Source organism: Athene noctua, chromosome 4 (assembly GCF_965140245.1).
Source record: "Athene noctua chromosome 4, bAthNoc1.hap1.1, whole genome shotgun sequence".
NCBI classification, from domain to species: Eukaryota; Metazoa; Chordata; class Aves; order Strigiformes; family Strigidae; genus Athene; species Athene noctua.
Genome location: NC_134040.1, coordinates 42,698,529 through 42,717,941, shown reverse-complemented (window position 1 = coordinate 42,717,941; position 19,413 = coordinate 42,698,529).

The following is a 19,413-nucleotide window of genomic DNA, read 5'->3' as shown; positions in this document are numbered from 1 at the left end:
TATTTTTGATCCCCAGATAAGATCTGGAAACTAAGAGGAGTTGCAGGAACCTAGCCTGAGGAAATGAAATCATTTGAAAGACTGAATTTAGAAGAATTTTACTTGAACGAATTTAAACACTAAAAAATAGACAATTACATTACAGTACATACTCACATGCAATCTCATCTGCTGTTACTTGTTTATCCTCTAGTTCTTGGAGGTTAATAGCCATTAACTTTCATAGCAGTCTCTCTGCCATATCAGACATGATTTGTTCTAGCAACAAGGAAAAAACAGTATCTTTTAAAGTTATTTGCTCACTGGTGTTATACGTTCAATATTTATCTATACCAGTATACATTCATTCGCTTCGTCAGAATAGAGCCTTTTGTGTTACAGTGTGTCAGACACACCATGACTGACTATCGCGCCTTTGTGCTAAGAATTTCACAAATAGATCACTTGCCACTTACTTTGTTTGCTCCACGTCTGAAGTAATTCTCTAACATTTTTTTTAGAGAGAAGCAGGTTGGATGCTTCTGGATGACTTTTCCATTAGGAGGTGAATGAACAGAGTTGTGTTCTTCACTTTTTCTTTTCAAACGCTGCTTATTACAATCTCTCCAAAGAAGACTGAACTCTGTGAAGAGCACAATGAGAACACAACTTCACAAACGGAAATTGAACTGTGATGCAAGCCACTATCATGGCCGAAGGTTATTTTCCACTGATGTTGAAGCTGAAGAAACCTCTCTTATGCAAAGACAGGCTAGATTCAGGACAGATTGGAGTCAAATTGTGTGTAAAGAAATGTAGGGATGTCTTGGTAAATTTGGAATAATAGAACAATCAATCATCTCCATTGATTTTGGATATTTTTAAACCCAGCTTAATGTATGGGATGCACTGATGATTTTTTTTTTTTAAGCTGATACAGCTTGGAAATGCTTACTGTTGAGGTGAATGCAATGATTGATGTCTTATTTCAAAATAGTATCTGCTTACATTCCTTAACAAATCTTTATTGTAAATGCTGCATGTAGTCCTATAGATTTTTTTAGTATCACATCACAGGGTCTCTTAATGCTGAATGCATACATGTTATTCAGAAATTTCTTTCAGAAATTTGGAAATATAATATGAATAGCCTTAGAGCTAAATTCATATCAACACATACCATTTTGCTTTGCTAAGAAGTCTACTATTATTTCTTAGTCTTTGTAAATGGTGTGCTATCTGAAATGCCTGGTCATAATATTGCCGAAATAGATTAAGTTAATCTCTAACAAAACAGTCTGATTTTGTTCATGCATTATAAAGTTACTTTGTCTAATGATGTGCTTTACAGAAGAGTCTCCATAGTGCAGACTGGGACCAGCAGAAATCTGTGAGCACCAGACAAGTGCTGACCAGTTGAGTAACTGGGGGTGCCTTGCTACAGAGCCAAAGGTAGATTTGCTGCAACTGGAGCTCAGCTTGGCACAGGCACTGAGAGCAGCTTTCCTTCAGAGGGGGAAAGCTCAAGTTACTCTGGCTCTTGGTCTCACAGTGGTTCTGGCATATATTATTCTAAATCTGATCAGGTAAATTACTGACTTGTATGCTAGAGATACATTTTCAAAAAACATATGCCTGGGCATTTGCAAAGGCAGGTTTTTAACAAGGCAATTGATCTGGGGTATTTGCAGCTGGATATATGTGGCTGTGTTTTCTTTCCAGTGGTGGCTTCAGAACTGCAGTAATGAGGCTATAGTGAAGCAGCAGAGAAAGTACCCAGGCAGGCCTTTGGGCATAGCCATCTGTAAGAAAGAGGTGGATTTTCAATATAAATAGCGCATATTCCTACATTAGGTAACTATGTTTTCATATTTGACTCTAGATGCTTATAGGACAACTCCTAAATGCCCAGGCCTATCATTAAGTTAGACAACCTCACTGATTTGTGGGACAGACCTGCAGAAAGTGTGGACACTGTATAAGACCTGCAGAAGATTATTCAGCAGGTCTCCCTAAAGGAACACAAAATTAGCAAGTTACACAGACATCAGGGTAGCAAGCAGACGGGGGCTAAGACCTGCCTAGAGGGTTGGGAGGGAGACTTTTTGCTGGTACAGTGCAGTTCGTGAGCTGAGGTATGTGTATTCTTGTCTTAGCACTGTTAGTGTATGGCACTACAGGTAATGAAACAGTGCATGTAAAATGTAGAATTAAAGTCAGAAAATAATTTTAACTCCTTAATGCAACTGCAAATAATTTTTGTATTTCCATTCTTCCAACTCGGTTCTCGACTGTATAGGTGTGACCTTTTGCATGCTGGGCAGAACTGTACTGTGTGTATTTCACTCCAACACTGGCAAACCAAGTGCTTAAGTAACCAGATTATGTTTATCTGTGTAGTGATTGGTTAAACCCCATGAAGTTAATGAGAGCTTTTCCAGTGACTTTTACCAGTAACCTTGTCTTGGTTTTAAAAAGAGCTGAGTTGGTTGGTTGGTTTGTTTCCCCACTAACATGGACACTTTACAGTTAGTTTAAAAATACCACTGATTTAGCCCAATTTCAGTTGATGCTTTTTTTTTTTTTTTTCATTTTAACTGTTTGGGGATTATAAAATAGTGCTGTGTTTACATCTACTTTTTGTTCTGTAGTGTGATATCATTTATGATAAAAATTCCTGTAGTAATTTCCTTGGTTCACCACAGGCATCGTCTGCTAGGTTGTCTACAGGTGTCTACCTCAGCGTTGATCTTTCTATAAGTGTTAGTGTTGATACACAAGGCTGCTAGCTGTGAGTTAAAGATCACAAACAGAAGTAGGCTACTACTGGCATTCCTCCTGTTCAGCGTTCTTGTATCTCTGTCCTGCTTATCTGCCTTTCCATCTCAGTTCCATTAAGTCTTTCATGTATTTTCTATTCAATCTTAAATCACAGTGTTTTAAATGGACTATTCCAGGCTACTGTGCAGAGAGACAGCTAACGAGCGCCTGTTTTGGCAAGCCAGTCATTGACATCAGCTGACCATAGAAGCAGACCTGTGTTTGATAAGTAGTGGTGGGAAATAGACCACACACCCCAGTTTTGGATTCGCTTCAGCAATGGTTGCTAGCTACCCTAGGAGACTTCAGCAAAGAGTTCACAGGTGCCCCCGCAGGATCAAAGTGGAGTAACCAGTGCTTCAAGCTAATATACATTTTAGCCGTATCTGTTACAGTGTTGGTTTTCCTGGAGAGATTGGCTGCTGTTAAGGGCAAAAGCCATTAAAGCAGCTTATGCAGGAGTTTATTACCTCTCTACCATCCCAAAGTCCACATCGTTATTGAGGGGGGAAAATGGTAAATACACAATCAAGTGTAAATGTGTCATAGTAGTGACTTAATGATTTTAAATAGGCATAAATGACCATTCATACAGTTCGATGCCTTTTCTTTGGTGTGTTGTCATAATCTGTAGAACTACATCATTCACACATAATGGGAAACCGAGATAAAGTTGTAACTTCGGCTACTGATAACAGACCTCTTCGTTGGATAAAATGTGTCAGGGTTCAAAGTCACCAAAAGTCAGTCTGGCCTTGTAAGTCTTTTTTTTTTTTTTTTTTTTTTTTTTTTTTTTTTGTGAGGGGGGCTGTGTGAAAACTGCACACATGCAGCTCCTGTTCTTTGGCAAGCATTTATAGGAGTAAATTGCTGAAGTCCTCTGTGGCAAAGTCCGTGTTTTTCATTTTTTGCCCTTTCTTCTATTTTTCTATTTTTGATGAGAAAGGGGGAGGAAGTTCCAGAATACAGCCAGATTGTACTTGTCAGGTGGCAGCAGCTACATCAGTGACATATCAGTAGCCTTTGCTGCTTTCTAGTAATACTTACAAAGTTATTAATGCAGGCAGAATTTTGGTCGATTTGTTTAGTTAATAAGGCAAATTTTGCTGGGTTCATTCTGTTAGTAACATTCACATTCACTGATAGGTGGTATTGTCACCAGGGTCTACAAAATATTCTTTTTCTTGGCTGAAGAAATTCCTCTACTGGAACAGAATACCTTCTCCTAGTTTAAAAAGACAGCATAGCCATTGCGTTAAAATTTGTAAACGGGGGCCTTTAACACAAAGAAGCTAGGCAACTTTTTTTTTTTTTTTAAAATTTCTGGTTAGTGAATTCTCTTTCTCTAATTTTGCAGGTACTCTGAGTATGGGCAGGCCAGCTAGGAGACTGAGCAAAACCATTGCTCCAGATAGCAAACAAGTGCATCTCATTCCCAGTGACATCACTGTGGAGATGCAAAAGAGGAACACCAAATTCTGAGACTTGCTGCAGGTACAACAGGAACAAGGGATAAGAAACTGACAACTTAATGACATGAGAAAAAATTAGGAAAGAAAGCGCTTGTTAGAAGGGTAATAAATAGTTTCCAGTGTCTAAATTTTATGTGCAGATACAGATTCTATAAAGACTAATGACAAGGTCCCTGAGCAATAGCCTGTATAGTATAGCACATAAAAATTATGACAGTGCATTTATAGGCTTTATTTTCACAGATTTCACTTTAGCTTTACTTTGCACTTGACATGCCAAACTGTACTAGTTAGTTAAAAAACATGTTTTGTTAGCTGACAGAAGGTTTGATAACATTGTTATTAAGCATTTCTAATACTAATAATTATTAAACACTTCTAATATTAATAAAGTTGTTTGTTTAGACACTGGTTGTCCACTTAGTCATAAAGAAATGTCTATTATGCCAGAATGTTTTAAAGAAGAGTAGAGCAAACAATCTGTAAGATCAGATATAACAGCATCCTGCACTCACAGAAAAGTACACACCAAGATTTATATTTAATTTGACATGTAATTAAAAAAAGCAATCAACCCTTATCCCATGCAATCCATACAATTAGTAATTAGTCTGTCACTATACAACTGTACAAACTTAGAGTGACCTAACCTAAAGCTTCTTAAAGAATAAGCACCACAGGCCTCTATAAAGCCTCATAATGTGTGTGCATGGTATGTTCCAGAGCATTTTTCTAGGCAAAAGCTCCAGCTTATATATTAGCAGTATATTGCTCCATAAAATGGCTGGATCTGAATAGTTATTATCTGTCTAATTTTAGTCTTCCTAATTTCTTGTGAAAGGTATGGATGCTTCCCAGAAGTGCGTGTCAGCTCAAAACAACTACTAGCGAAAGTTTACAGGATCCAAACTTTGCCAGAATCCTCACTTCCAGATTCTCAAGTAATGGTGCAAAATGAAGTATGTCACAAACTTGCTTAAACTGTGTGTAGTATACAAGGAGGTGTTGTCTTGCCTTCCAAATGCACCTTCTACTTCAGCGGTGGCTAAGAACATAGCTGAGTCTTCTGTGCAGGCCCCACATTGTCTGGGACTTGCTTCTAAAACAATGCCAGGAGAAGGTAAATGAGGCTTACTCAAGTGTGTTAACAACTCCTAATCCATTACAAGCAATGCCACTGGTTCTGAATAAGGTGCCAGTTTGTCCAGTGTCTTGCCAATGCCTGCCACTGTTCAGTAGTGGTTTTGACATAGGTGTGACCAAATTCCGCAAAACTTTCAGAATTGGAGTTATATTTCTATTATATGATGCAGACATTAAATCTTTTCAGAGGACAGATTATGGGCCCAGCTCTTTTGTGGTGGAGTACTCCCTATGCTAGGTTATGAAGGCAAGCCTTATGTGAGAAGAGACAGCCATATCCTTTTGGGAGTAATCAAGTTCATGTGATGAGAGGAATGCAATTATTTTGCATATAATAAATACATTAAATATTTAATGATTGGAAGCACAAGTGGAAAGAAGAAGAAAGTAATTTTTGTGTTACGTTTATATATACACATTGATCTGAAAATATCTGGAGCTAGATTCTGAGTTTCTACTTCATGTAAAACAGCAACTGTAAACCTGTTAAGTAGGCACGTTTAATTGTTACTGAAAGACTCTGAAACAGGTGAACTCGATCGTTCATATTTTACAGGGAACATTTTCATGAAGGGTAATATTAACTAGTTCTCTTATTCCAATTAATCTTTTACTTATATGTTACAATGATGCAAACCTTTAATCTCTACTGCCAGAAAAAGAGAAAGCACCAAACAAAACCAAATGCTGTGTAAGCAAAATGCTCTAGTGCATGTGCTTTATGTCCCTCCCCTTGGAAGAGACAGATACCAAGACACAGAGTCGGTGATGGTAACATTACTCAGTCGGGTCTGGTGCAGCTACAGGGAGATGACAAGAGATACTCAGTCCCATGGTTGTGTCCTAGAGCAGGGTCATGCCTGCCAAGCTAGCCTGTGCTACCCCAGGACAGGGATGTTGAGTGGGAAGGGACGGAAGTCTCTTAAAGCTCACTCTGCTCTTGAATACACACTTTCCTCAGTGCATTCCTGGCAAATTTTTAGGTGCTACAGAAACAAGTGAGTTAGACTAAAATACCTTGCAAATCTTTCATTATTAAAACCTCATAGTAGTAAGTGTATAATACTAACAAATCAAAATAGGAGCCCTTGACCTGTGTTTTGCACTCACCTAGCAGGGGTGTATATGACTAAATAAAACACAAGACACTGGAAAAGCAGGCTTAATGTATATATATCCATATTTTATCTCTTTGCACCCCTATCTCCTCCTTTTCATTTTGAATAATGACCAGGGCTAGGCTGAATCTGAATGGGAAATCCACGTTCCAAAGAAGCAATACAATATTATAATTTAAAAATCAGTTTGTTAAGAGTTGAAAGCTGAAGGGGCATTAGACAGAAACAGCCTGGAGAGAGTCAAAGAGAGAGGCTGTCTTTAACACAAGAAAGAATTTAGGAACTTTCCTCTTAATGTCTATGTTCAATGCAGTCTTGCAGAAGTAGTCTTTAGAGACTAAACTTTTCCTCCAGTGGTAAGAGCAACCATGTACTTCTAGGAATTTGTGCTGAATAGGGATTCAGCTATCAGACAGTGCAAGGTGCATATGAGAGTTCAGACACAGTGTAAAGCTTGTGCAGGACTATCTCCTGCCGAAAATCAGAATAGCCCGTTTTCTCTGTTCCAGTGCTGTTACTGGCTGCAAAGAGGTGAAAAATACAAACATTTCTACATTGCACATGAGTGTATCTCCAGCAGATATACTGCCAGTCCAACATTGTTTTTACGGAGGGGTGTCACAAACTCTTTTGCCTTGAGTAAATTAGTTTTTGTTTAAACCATAAAGGTTCAAAGTCATGCACGCCAGTGTTATGAAAGTGACATTCGTGTTGTCTGGAGATGGTGCTCGGAGAACCATTATACTACAGTAGACTCACTCCATGAAAGTATTTGTCAAGCAGATTTCGAACAAACCTGAACTCTTTATTTGTGCCTATAATAAAGTAATTAAAAATCAATTAATATGCAGAAAAAAATGAAGCAATATTAGGCTGTGGTTCTACGTTAAGTAATATAAAATCTGTGCATACCGGATTTCCTGGCAGTAAAAATTTGATCTGTATTGGCATGAGCACACGACCGCATTTTTATCGAATCAGCCAGAGCATATGTTACAGTGTTTATGCAGATTTTATGCCAGCTTTCTGTCAGTTGAGGAGGATAAATTATGCCTGATCCAACATAAAGTTAGAGTGGTACAAACAGACAATATCTCATATGATGGGAACTCTCCTGGGACGAAATGATTTCTTCAAGCTATTGACTATCTCACAGAATGATAGCCTACCACCCTAATATGCTGTAAACCCGACGTAGTCCTTGGACAAATCTTTTTCAAGTCAGAGCATGTCTATATCTGATTAGCTGTAAATAGACTGACAATTTTTTCCTCAGAGGGAAAGAAGGGGAGAGTCACAAATTCAAATTATATTACCTACCTTAGGCAAATACAGAAATGTTTCAGAATATGATTTGTATATGAATCTCAAGTGTACTCGTGTAAATATAAATGATGAGATGGGGAAAAAATGAGTTGTAATGATAATCAGGAACATAATTCTTGAAATTATGGGGTTAGGTTTGGGCCCATATTATGAAAGAAAAATTTGATTTTCTGCTTCCCTCCATGTTTCTTCTTTTAAATATGCAGCTTCTGTGTCATATTATGGATCCTTGGCATTTCATTCTGAAGATGAATTGTCATGAAACTAGTTATTGGAAGTGAAGATAGAAAACAAGAACACTATAGTGTGAACCAGGTGATTTTTGAGATTTCCTAAATCGAAGGGCCAAATCCATCAGTAGGTGCATGCAGGTTTTACTATTAAGATTTTACTGGAATTTTGTTAATTGTCATTTAAATCCCATTAGAATTTATGAATTTACTTCTGTCACTGTAGTATTGTCTGTCTTTGGTATTGTAAGCAACTGCAACTCAACATTCAATGACAGTACTGCTTAACGTTGTTCAGGCAACCATGGCTACCCATTTCTGCACCTGCACTGCAGTTGTTACTAGGCTAGCACAGCATTTTTTTTGGCTGCAGAGTGGATTAGCCCATGGAACCGATTTAAATGAAGAATAGCAGGGATTATGAAAGCTGACACTGACACTGATTTTTTTTTTTTCCTCCAAACTACATAGTGTATGAAAACAAACGGAGCTGGGTACTTACAGCAGACCTGGCAAAAGGGTATGGTGGTGTGGCATAAACTGAAAGGATTGTTCCTGACAAACTCAAGATCATGCCTGTACCTCCATTCCAGGCAATAAGTTAAAGTAGAAACAGGTATCCTGATGTAGATGCAGTTATATGAATACAGAAATACTTTTGAAAAGTACAGCATGTACTGTGGGCTGTTAAATCAGCTTTGTTCTGGTACGACTACATCTATACCAATTGTGCTGGTATAACAACGTTAACAAAATGTTCTCCTAACTGACAGAGTTACATTAGTAAAACTTTCACAGGTACAAGATCCCTAAAAATTGGAATCATCAATAAATAGCACACCCATCTAATGTAAACATTGCACACCCCAAACTCAGCAAGAATTCCTATTATGAAGATCTTAGTTAGGAATTTGTAGAGCTATAATTCTGCTACGGTAGCACTTTGGGAGAACACTAAAGTTCCTTTTTGAAAGTTGAAGAGCCATTTAATTTTCTTGATACATTCCAGCAAACTTCCAAAATCATCCCTGGCACAGCTGAAGCATCTTTTAGCATTCTTCTACTACTATTTCTTCTACCACTACGACCTCTTAAAAGCTTGTTTGTTCTCAGAATGGGACCAGATTGTCCTAGAAGATTGGTGTGTTCAGTACAGTTTCCTGTGGAAGAATAACCTAGACTCTTGGCAGCATACCACTATTCAATTCATACAAAGCACCCACATCATCTACTCTAGGCTCAGGCTTGGGCTCTTGACCATTCCGATGTAATCTGTACTAGCAGTGCTATTTTAGCTGCAATCTCATTACATTATATGCAAGTACTAAACGTATACAAGAAGAAAAAAACATGCTTTGGGGTTGAATTTTGCAAAAAGTGATGCTTTGTAAAAGTTCACGAATAAAAAACATTTCCAAGAGAAAGTTCATTATACTAAGTTCAGCTCTGATGATTCATAGCAGTTTGCTACATACGTAGATACTTAATCCAAAATGTGATTTGTGTATTTGACTTCCATCTGCAAGAGAAACAACAGCCAGCCTATGTGTGATTACACCTGGGACCAGTGAACAGGTCCAGCTACTGAGCAGCAGACGTTATAGAAGCATTCTATTATATATAGGCTGTTCTGGATGCTCAGAGACTTGGGAGTGACCACAAATCCTAAAGCAAACTACTGAAGACTATTGAGTATGGTTGGCCCAGATACTGCAAGGAGGATCTGGTCTCCTTGAATGATAGGGCCTATTAATTTGTGGTGAACCAGGTGGGAACGAGAGTGATATGAGAAAAACATAATTTCTCCTGATTCAATTTCTTATAAAATAATGGCAAACTATTAAAATCATCGTTCATTTCCTCTTATACTGTCACTTCATTATAATACTCATGTAACTGTACCTACATAGGAAATTATGTTTATATTCCCCCACCTGCCACGCACATAGCTTCCACACTTGTGTAAACAACCTGCTTTTGGTTGCCACACTGAAGTCACAGTGGTTGGATTCAATGTTAAAATGTTATTTTACAGCAAGGTTTACTATATGTACACACATCTAGGAGACAGCATTTTGCTCTAGCTCTCCTTTGTGCTTCCCATAAGTGTCGTGCTGAGGTCCTAAGTCTTCTCACTCTATGGGAGAGGCAAACAGAACAAGAAAGACTGGAATTCAGACTTTTTGTGGGAACTTGTGAATTGAGCTGGGTCACAGTCAGGCTTCAGGGAACGTCACATTAGAGCAAAAGACGTGAATATCTCCAAAAAGAAGATAATTGATACATGCTGTGCCTTTAGCAGTATTCAAACTAAACAGGATATTTTTAAAAGACATTGACAACTCACTCTTCTGCTTTGGACATGGATAATGTGGAAGAGAATAGTGTGGTGTGGCTGAGGAATACTTGTATAACCATGTCTCCAAGGGATCCTTGGTACACAGAAATCTGATCCCTCAGGTATGTAAGTAGTTCTGTATTCCTTCTCCTTCCTGCTTATCTTCCTCCCAGTGACCCTATTGGTGGCTGGTCTTCTGCCCAAAGAAATACTCTGGCTGTAAGCTGCACAGTAAAAGAGTTTGTTAAGAATCATTGCTCTTACCATTGTAAGGTACTGGTATAAATGTGATGTGTACACATAGTATTTATTTTCATTTCTGTATTTTTTAACATGTTTTCTGATGTGAATTAGCTTGTGTGAGTGCTGCTCACCTCTACTTAATTTACTATCATCCTTACATGCTCTAAATGACAGTTTCTTTTCCAGTAGTAAGCCAGGAAGCCACAAACTTTTTTCCCTCTTTCATTCAAAGTTCTCTCTTCAGCCCTCTAGGCAACTGCCAGTTCTTATCACAAATGAAGACCCCTAAGAGACAGCTGATTTGCCAGTAGTTTCTGCAGTGAACTAGCCACTGTTCTTTATACTTCCATGCCAGCCTCCAGAGAACATGGCCTGTCATCAGAATGTGCATGAATAAGAACATTTTGATCACACAAGAAATAATTCATCATTATACAGTAATGTCTATAAAACCTTACCTAATGCATTTTTTTAATCAGTAAAAACCTAATGAACCTTTTTTAGATATAAATCTTTTTTAAAAAAACCCTTGCATTGCACTAGTAAGGCAGAATGCACAGAATCATTTTGCATGACACAATTTATAATTATATACAATTATTATCATTCTTATGCTGTTAACTCCCAGTGTGGTTAAATCTCATTGTACAGCAATAACAATGACACACCTAATTTAGGATTTGCCCACAGATGATAGAAAAAGAAAATCCACAAACAAAAAAATGCTTGAATAGGTTCTAATGCAAGGCAAAACCACTTTCTGATTTCTTGTGGAGGTCTCAAGACCTACCTCAAGAAAATTAGTATAATAATGTTCTTGTAAACAAGGGGTTTTTTTTTCCTTTTGGGAATATAAATCAAGGCCTTATACCTATCACAAGGCTTTAACCCTCTAAATGATTCCTGAATTACACTTAGTTATGGCCTTGTTTTCCCTGTGTCAAAGCTTCACATGAGCTCTGTAGTGTTATAAGTAATGTAAAGATTGAGAACATGCCCTGTGCCACAAACAAGCCCCCTTTTCCCTCACTGCTCTGATGCAACTACTAACAGCATCAGACCTATGGACATTTCATTGATTTCCAAAGCATATGAAATAAGAGGTGGGAAAAGAGATCCACAGTCTGGAAAGAGACTCAAAAACCCAAAATCAACACTTTCTTTACTACTATAAAAACTGAAAATTGAACAGTAACTCTTCACCTTTCCAGTTTTGCTTCTAGACTCTGAGCTTCTCAAACCCACCCGTATTATCTAGTATTTACATGGCAAATTTAAGTAGGGAATTAAATTTTTTTAAAAAAGGAAATTTTTTTGTGACCTTATGAAACACATTAAGAAAGGAGAAGGTCGAGAGAGAAAGAAAGACCTTGGGGAAATGGGTAAGTGGTAGAAGGATAGGCTGAAGGTTTGCTTGGACTGCTTGGGCTTAATCCTGACTGTTACCCAGTTTAAACCATGTTGCTTTTTGCGCTTATAACTTATCAGAGTCATGGACATGGTGCTCCTTGGTCATAAAATCACAGAATAATTTAGTTTGAAGGGATCCTGGAGGTCACTTGGTCTGACCTCGGTTCAAAGCAGGGCCATTTGAGATCAGGTTGATCAAGGCCTTGTCCTGCGGAATTCTGAACATCTCCAAGTGTGTTGGGTTTGTGTGTGGCAGGTTTTTTGGTATCAGAGGAAGGCGATACAGAGGTGGCTCCTGTGAGAAGCTTCTTGAAGCTCCCCCAACTCCCAAGTCAGACCCGCCTCCGGCCAAGGCTGAGCCAAATAGCAACAGCGGCTGCGCCTCTGTGATAACATATTTAAGAAGGGGAACCTGGCAGGAGGAGGAGTTGTGAGGGAGATAGCCTATGCCAACACTAAGGTCACTTGAAGAAAGGAGAAGGAGGGGGAGGTGTGCCAGACCAAAGAGTCCCCTGCAGCCCATGGTGAGAGGGCAGGCTGTGCCCCTGCACCCATGGAGGAGGTCACTGGTGGAGTAGATGTCCGGCTGCAACCTATGGAGGACCCCATGCTGGAGCAGGGGGCTGCACCTAAGGAAGGCCAGGACTCTCAGGGAAGCCCACACTGGAGCACTCTGTTGCTGGGAGGACTGCAGCCCACAGGAGGGACCCACACTGGAGCAGTTTGTGAAGAGCTGCAGCCTGTGGGAAGGACCCACACTGGAGAAGTTCGTGGAGGACTGTCTTCTGTGGGATGGACCCCATGCTGGAGCAGGGGAAGAGTGTGAGGAGTCCTCCCCCTGAGGAGGAAGGAGTAGCAGAGACAATGTGTGATGAACTGACTACAACCACCATCCCCTGCCCTCCTACACTGCTGGGAGGGGAGGAGGTAGAGAAATTGGGAGTAAAGCCGAACGCAGGAAGAAGGGAGGGTGGGGGGGAAGGTGTTTTAAAGATATGGTTGTATTTCTCACTGTCCTACTCTGTTTTACTGGTAAATTAGTGGTGGTGGTGTTCAAATTAAATTGATGTTCTTTCTCTTCCCCAGTTGAGTTTGTATTTTGCTCGTGACCAAAACTGGTGAGTCATCCCTCCCTGTCCTGATCTCGATCCCTCAGCCTTTTGCTTTATTTTCCCCTCCCCATCCCTGAGGGGGAGGGAGTGAGCAAGCTGCTGCATGGTGCTCAGTTGCCCTCTGGGCTTAAACCAGGACATCAAGGATGGAGTCAGTAGACACCCTTGGACAACCTGCTCCAGTGTTTGACTACTCTTGTTATGATATTTTTTTCACAATAGCTGTTCTATCTGTCCTACAGTCTGTCTATCCTACTATCCAATCCATGACCAGGAGCATTCTAGGAACTAATTTTGTCTCTTCTTCAGAATCCGCTACTCTTCCAGTCTTGGACACTGATGTTAGGGGAGCACAAAGGGCAGGAAATTACGAGTCAGGACACCATAGAGTTAGTTTGGGAAGCCTTCTGGTTCTTAACAGCCAGACATGGTCTTAGCACAGCTCCCATGAGGAAGTGAGCTGAGGAGTATCTTCTGCTGTAGTTAGTTAGTCAGGAGGATCAAGGTTTGCATGTGTACTTCAATGGAACCCAAATCTGATATGTTTTACTTTTGTTTTCCCTAAGGCTGGTGATTTGCAATCAGGTGCTAAGAACACTGCTGTTTCTCCAATCCCTGCTCAGCTCCCAGAAGGGCAGGCAAATTCCCTCACAAACACTGGGAAAAGACAACTGGTGCCTCAGTTTACTGCAGTACATAAAGTCATGGACCGTAGCCCTGGAGCTGGCCAATGCACATGCAGGTACGTGGTGCCAAGACAGACACAGTAAAGGTATTGTTCCATGCATAGTTTTCCCCGCAGCCTGTTTTAAGGCGTTCCCAGGACCCACCTCAGCTACCAGCTGTTTGTTTCTGACACCCTTTCAGCTGTGCCAACACAGCTGTTTATGTGTATGTTTGGGAAGTGAATCATGAGACTAATTCAGGTTAAACTGCCTAACAATGCTTTTTTTTCCTGATTGTTTCTTTAATACTTGTTTAATTCCCTGGGCCTGATTTGCTGTGTGGCCTTACAGACAGTTGTGTTGGTAAAAGTCATATGGCTGTCAAGAGAACAGGACAGGCAGGAAGGAAGCAAAAATTGTTGGAAGTACCTTAAATCAATATTGCTGCCAGAGGCAATGTATCTTCAAATTTACAGCTTTGTGGTGTTGCTGCTGACAGCAGAGCTAAGCTGTTGCTGTTGCTCAGAGTCCAGTGTCCATCTTATAGTCAACCTCAGCAATGTTGACACATCCGTAGGTATACTCATATCAGTTTGCTCATCAGCAGTGATAAGCTAAAGGTTAAATTAAAAGAACATAGTTGCCAACTCTGCACTATGGATACCTACTAACTTGAAGCCTAATAATCTTGCAACATCTTCTGTCAATTCTCATGGTCTCCACAGTTCAGTAGAAAATAGTTTCCAGGGTGGCATTGAATGAGGTGCAGTTTTACTGTACACTTAATACAGAGCAACCACGGGCAGCCAGTGGAAAGGGCCAATTCTACCCTTCCCCCAAACTTGTGTACATCAAGTGCTGGCATCTCTTCTCTTGCATCAGATCCAATGGTCATGCAGTGGGAGTTCCCCTTGAGAATCTGATGGATAACATTTTTTTGGGGGGTGGGAACACTGGCCTAAATTGAAGGGATTAGGAAAAGCAGAGATAATGGGCTAATTCTGCAGTGAGGATGTAGCTACAGAAACACTCAGAAAGGGATCCCTTATAACCTTGTGAAGTTTTTTAGAAGGAATTCCTTGCTCTTTGCAAACCTAGTGCTGCTGAATTTGCAAAGCAACACTCTTTGGAGTTGTGGAATAGAATCTGAATTAACAGTGTATTTAAAACTGAATTCTCATTTAATTTTTTATGTTAATTTTAGTCTGCCACTGATGTCACACAAGTGTACAGCAGGAATCATTTTACTGAAATCACAGGCACTGCTGTGTCCCTTGTGAAGTAATTTCTACCTGTGTAAAATACATATGAAATGTTACTAAATCAAGTCAGCATTTTATGTCCACTTGACACTTGTATTGCAGTGATGTAAATTACTGCAATATGAGGCATCAGTGAATAAAATTGCACTAGAATAAAAGTCTTGTGTCAGAATCTGATCCCATATAAGTGTTTTGTACTGTTGTTTTAATGGAACATTGCAAAATTGAATAATCATTAGTAGTCCTGCCAACGCTTTAGCATTTAAAAGGTCCTATTTTCCATTTCCCCATAGTCCCTTTATGCTACTCCATTAGTTTAAAAAGGCCATAAAGAGAGCACATTTAGCCACTTGGGAATATTTTCATTTCTGTGTTGCTCTTGCCTTTGGCATAGTAGATATGTTAGGTTGTGACTGAGGAGAAAGGGTCATGGCTGGCCCGCCTCTCTATTCCAGCTATTCTTGGTTGCTGGAACAGCTCCTAGGGGCCCCAGGCTGCCAATTGTACTAAAATTGCTGGTAGCCTTAAGACTATTCAAGGAGTAATTAGCTACCAAATGTGGGTAATTGTGACAGAGTCTAGCTAATACTGCTTGTGTCTGAACAGACTAATTAAAGGCTGCACACATGAGGAGAAAAACCCCTCCTCTTTTAAGGAAACAAATTATTAAGAGAGAAAATTTGATCTAGTATTAAAAAAAAAGTTCTGTTCCTTCTAGTAGGATCCTTGCAGTTTTTGATAATTAAAATTGGAAGATGAAGCACAAATACAGATTTTAAATCCTTTCACTATGGTACCCTTCATATTCTGCTTTTGATTTCATAAAAATCATCATATATTTTTTACAAAAAGGTTGTTTAGTGAAAGGACATTTAAAAATTGTTCTTGCCTATGAAAAATCAGGACTTCTATTTCTGCTATCAGAGACATCTCTAATTTAAAGAAGCCCAGTTGGAGATACAACATCACGGGTATGTAAGTTCTGTTTGTCCCTCTGAACAAAATGAGATAGGGGAAGGGGGATAATCTTCTGCTGGTCTGACAAGACTACAGTCCTCCATGCATCGGTATAGCTATGTTTGACATAATTTGTACCTGTGCTCTTATCTTCTGCTGCTCCTATAATCACTTGTGAGTAGTTCCATTCCACCCTATTTAGGTAATGTATGTCTTCAGTGGTACTTAGATATTTGCTAATGGGATCATAAAATCTCACACCTCAGCTAAATTTTCTATGCTTCTAGCTGTGCTGCAGAAAATAGCAGATTTCTTAACTGCAGGAGTCCCATAGATAGCTGATTATATCTACTTCTTTCTCTAGTCTGAAGTAGATCACAATTAGAAGAGAAGAACCAGAATGAGGCCCTCGCAAGAGCAGTGGATTCAGATGAAAGCAGCTTACTTTACTTCCTCCTGCCCAGCTAAAACAGTTTTTTAAAACACTTCATTTTATTGTAAGATGCTGCAGTATCGTTAATACCCTCTCAGCTGTTCTAAGGGTGCTGTAGCACTTCCCAGCCACCAGCCAGCTGCCTGGCCACCCTCAGCAGTCTCTGTTTCTTTCTCAGACTTAGACCTGTAAAACATCTCTCTGATATGGCAAACAACTTGCAGTGTCCTGCCTTGTGCTTTAGCCATAACTGCTAAATTTGGGGTGTTCTTTGTTTGTCTTTCTCCTTCAATCATGATGGATTGGCTGTAAACTCAAATTTAAGATGTAGTACTCTGAAATACACAAATTATCTCATTAAATACAGCAGAACTGCATCAACCTTGGTAGCTGTTAATGGCTGTAATCAGTGACCAAATGTAGAGTCCCAAGCTGTCCATTAATGCTAACTTTGCTAAGGCACAGGTAGAAAAGCTGTACTTCTATAGAAAGCAAGCCAGGTCCTCTTCTAACTGCAAAGGGGAACAAGCCATGCTGTCTTGGTCTGTCCAGAGAGCAGAGAACAGTGAACTGGCCCACGTATGCAAACACTCTGCAAAGTTCAAATCTGATTGAATTCCAGACATTTTACAACCAGGAATACAGGTGTTACCTTATTATGGCAGCTGCAATTCCTTTTTTATAGACTGCTTCAAAGAGCAGCTCATATGGCCTAGTCTCCTTCTTTAAATATCTTACTCTTATGTTCTGAAAGTGGATTAGAAATAACATATTGCAACTGTTCTTCATTCTCCAAAACGAAACAAAGCTCTGTTATTGAATACAGCCTTTAACTAGGACAGGCAGTTTATGTTTGTCTTTTCAATACAGATCTAGTGATCAGCAGACTCTGTGGCTAATGCTTGCTCTTTTCTTCTGTATCCTGTCTATCAGTTTGCACTTGGGAATTCACGTAAGTGAGATGTTCTGCACTGATGTGAGAGCTCCCATGGAAATGTGAGGACATGGTAGCTGATTCTCCTGCTCTTTGAACTAAGAATTTGGGTGACCTGACTAGCAACTCATAAAAAGACTCTTAGGTAAAGAGTAGCAGTGATACTGGTTTAGCAGGATGGTCCAATCTGAAATAGTCTTCATATTGCTTTAACTGGTTTTAAGGCCGAGGATAAAAGTTCTGTGCACGATGTGTGTGGAAGGATGTCAGAAGGCCCATGACACAGGCTTTTAAGAAGTCTCCTTGTTTACAGTCTTTATAACAGCAATACATTTTTTGTGCTCCTTGGCATTAACAACAGGAAGCATCTTAAAACTGAAAGGCAATCATTGCAGCCCAAAAGAGGGGAAAGAAGTAGAAATTGCTCTATTAGCCTCATTGCTCTTTTTTTATGGTTGAGGAAAGAAGAACCCAAAAATAGGAACAGTGATGTCTGTACCTTTTCAAAAAGTCTGACACATGGTGCTATGGCATGCATCTCTGCCACTTGACCTGGAGGCATTCTGGCTGAGACAGTGAAAATACAGTCATATAAGGTACATTTTGGAAATACGTGTCATTGTTCATCATTATTCACATAACTTTGCATAGATGGAAGTAAGGACTTCTGTGTGAGTACTAGCGTGCAGTAGAAACTGCAGGCTTGATAAAGTCAAGTAATGGGTGACACGTGACACATTCAGCTTCCATCTGGATGCATGAAAAAAGACCAGACTCTTAAAGTTTTATAAGATGAATCTGTGGTTTGGGTTGGGTTTTTTGTTTTGTTTTCTTTTTAATTGACAATAATTAGCAGCTTATATGTAAGAAAGCTAAATCTTTTTTTTTTTCTCCATACATTCAGATGCAAAGCTGTGTTTCTCATACCTGCAATTGGTCATCAGGTCATTAAAATGTGTTCTTTCTTTCTTCTTACATTAAAGGATTAGTGTCATGTCTTCAGTCTTGCCCAATGAGCCTGATACTCCCTTTTGTCTTCAAGTGACACAACTTCAAGTACCACAAGTGCCTTGACCATGTACTTTACACCAGCCCTCATCCAAGAGCAAAACGTTAGCCCGATGACCAGAGCACACCTCAGATAGATAAGTGTTTAACTGCATTTGGCCAAAGAAGGACTTGGGCCAGATTTCCAACCTCTGACCAAGGACTAATACCATTTTGTAAATCGGAGTGTTACCAGCATGATGTTCTGCCCTGCTAGATCATGTTAGCAGAGGACAATGGTCTGTCCTGACTTCCTTCTGGAAATTCTGTGTGGTGACAAACAAGTAGATGGAACAGAGCACCTGCAGCCCCACACTGAGATTTCCCTCTTAAACCACTGTAGACAAGTATTTCCTAAGACAGTGGCTTCAGGCAGCTTCCTGATCAGCTTACTAGTTGCTTTGGATTTCATTTTGAGGCATGCGGGCATCTACTATGTTAGGAGCTTAAGCATGAAAACAGATCTCTGGGTTCCAGACTCACTCACATCTCATTAATATTTAACCTTGATTCTACCTGAGACCTCTGTACAAATTGTCACTGAGTTTGCTGCTGTGTTCTCTGAGCTGGCCAGATGTAAGGTAGTTCAGGGTTGTTCAGGGAACTGCATGGCTGTGTGATGGCATAGTGGTGTTTTATGGCATAGTGCCCTGGCAAGAGCAGATACTTACAGCCAGAGATGGAGTAGATGACAGGACAGCTGCTTTCTACGACTGTGCAAACTTAGATTGACTTAAGCTGCTTGTGAAACCACAGTTACAGTCTTTAGGTATTTCTAGGGAGAAGCATTTTTCTATTTTTAGAGCAAATGACATTGCTACTCCAGTTTATCTAAGGAGTGCTGCTACACAATACTGCTATATTTAGAAATCACTGAACTCCCTAATGGAAGAACAACATACTACAAAAAAGATCACAGTATGC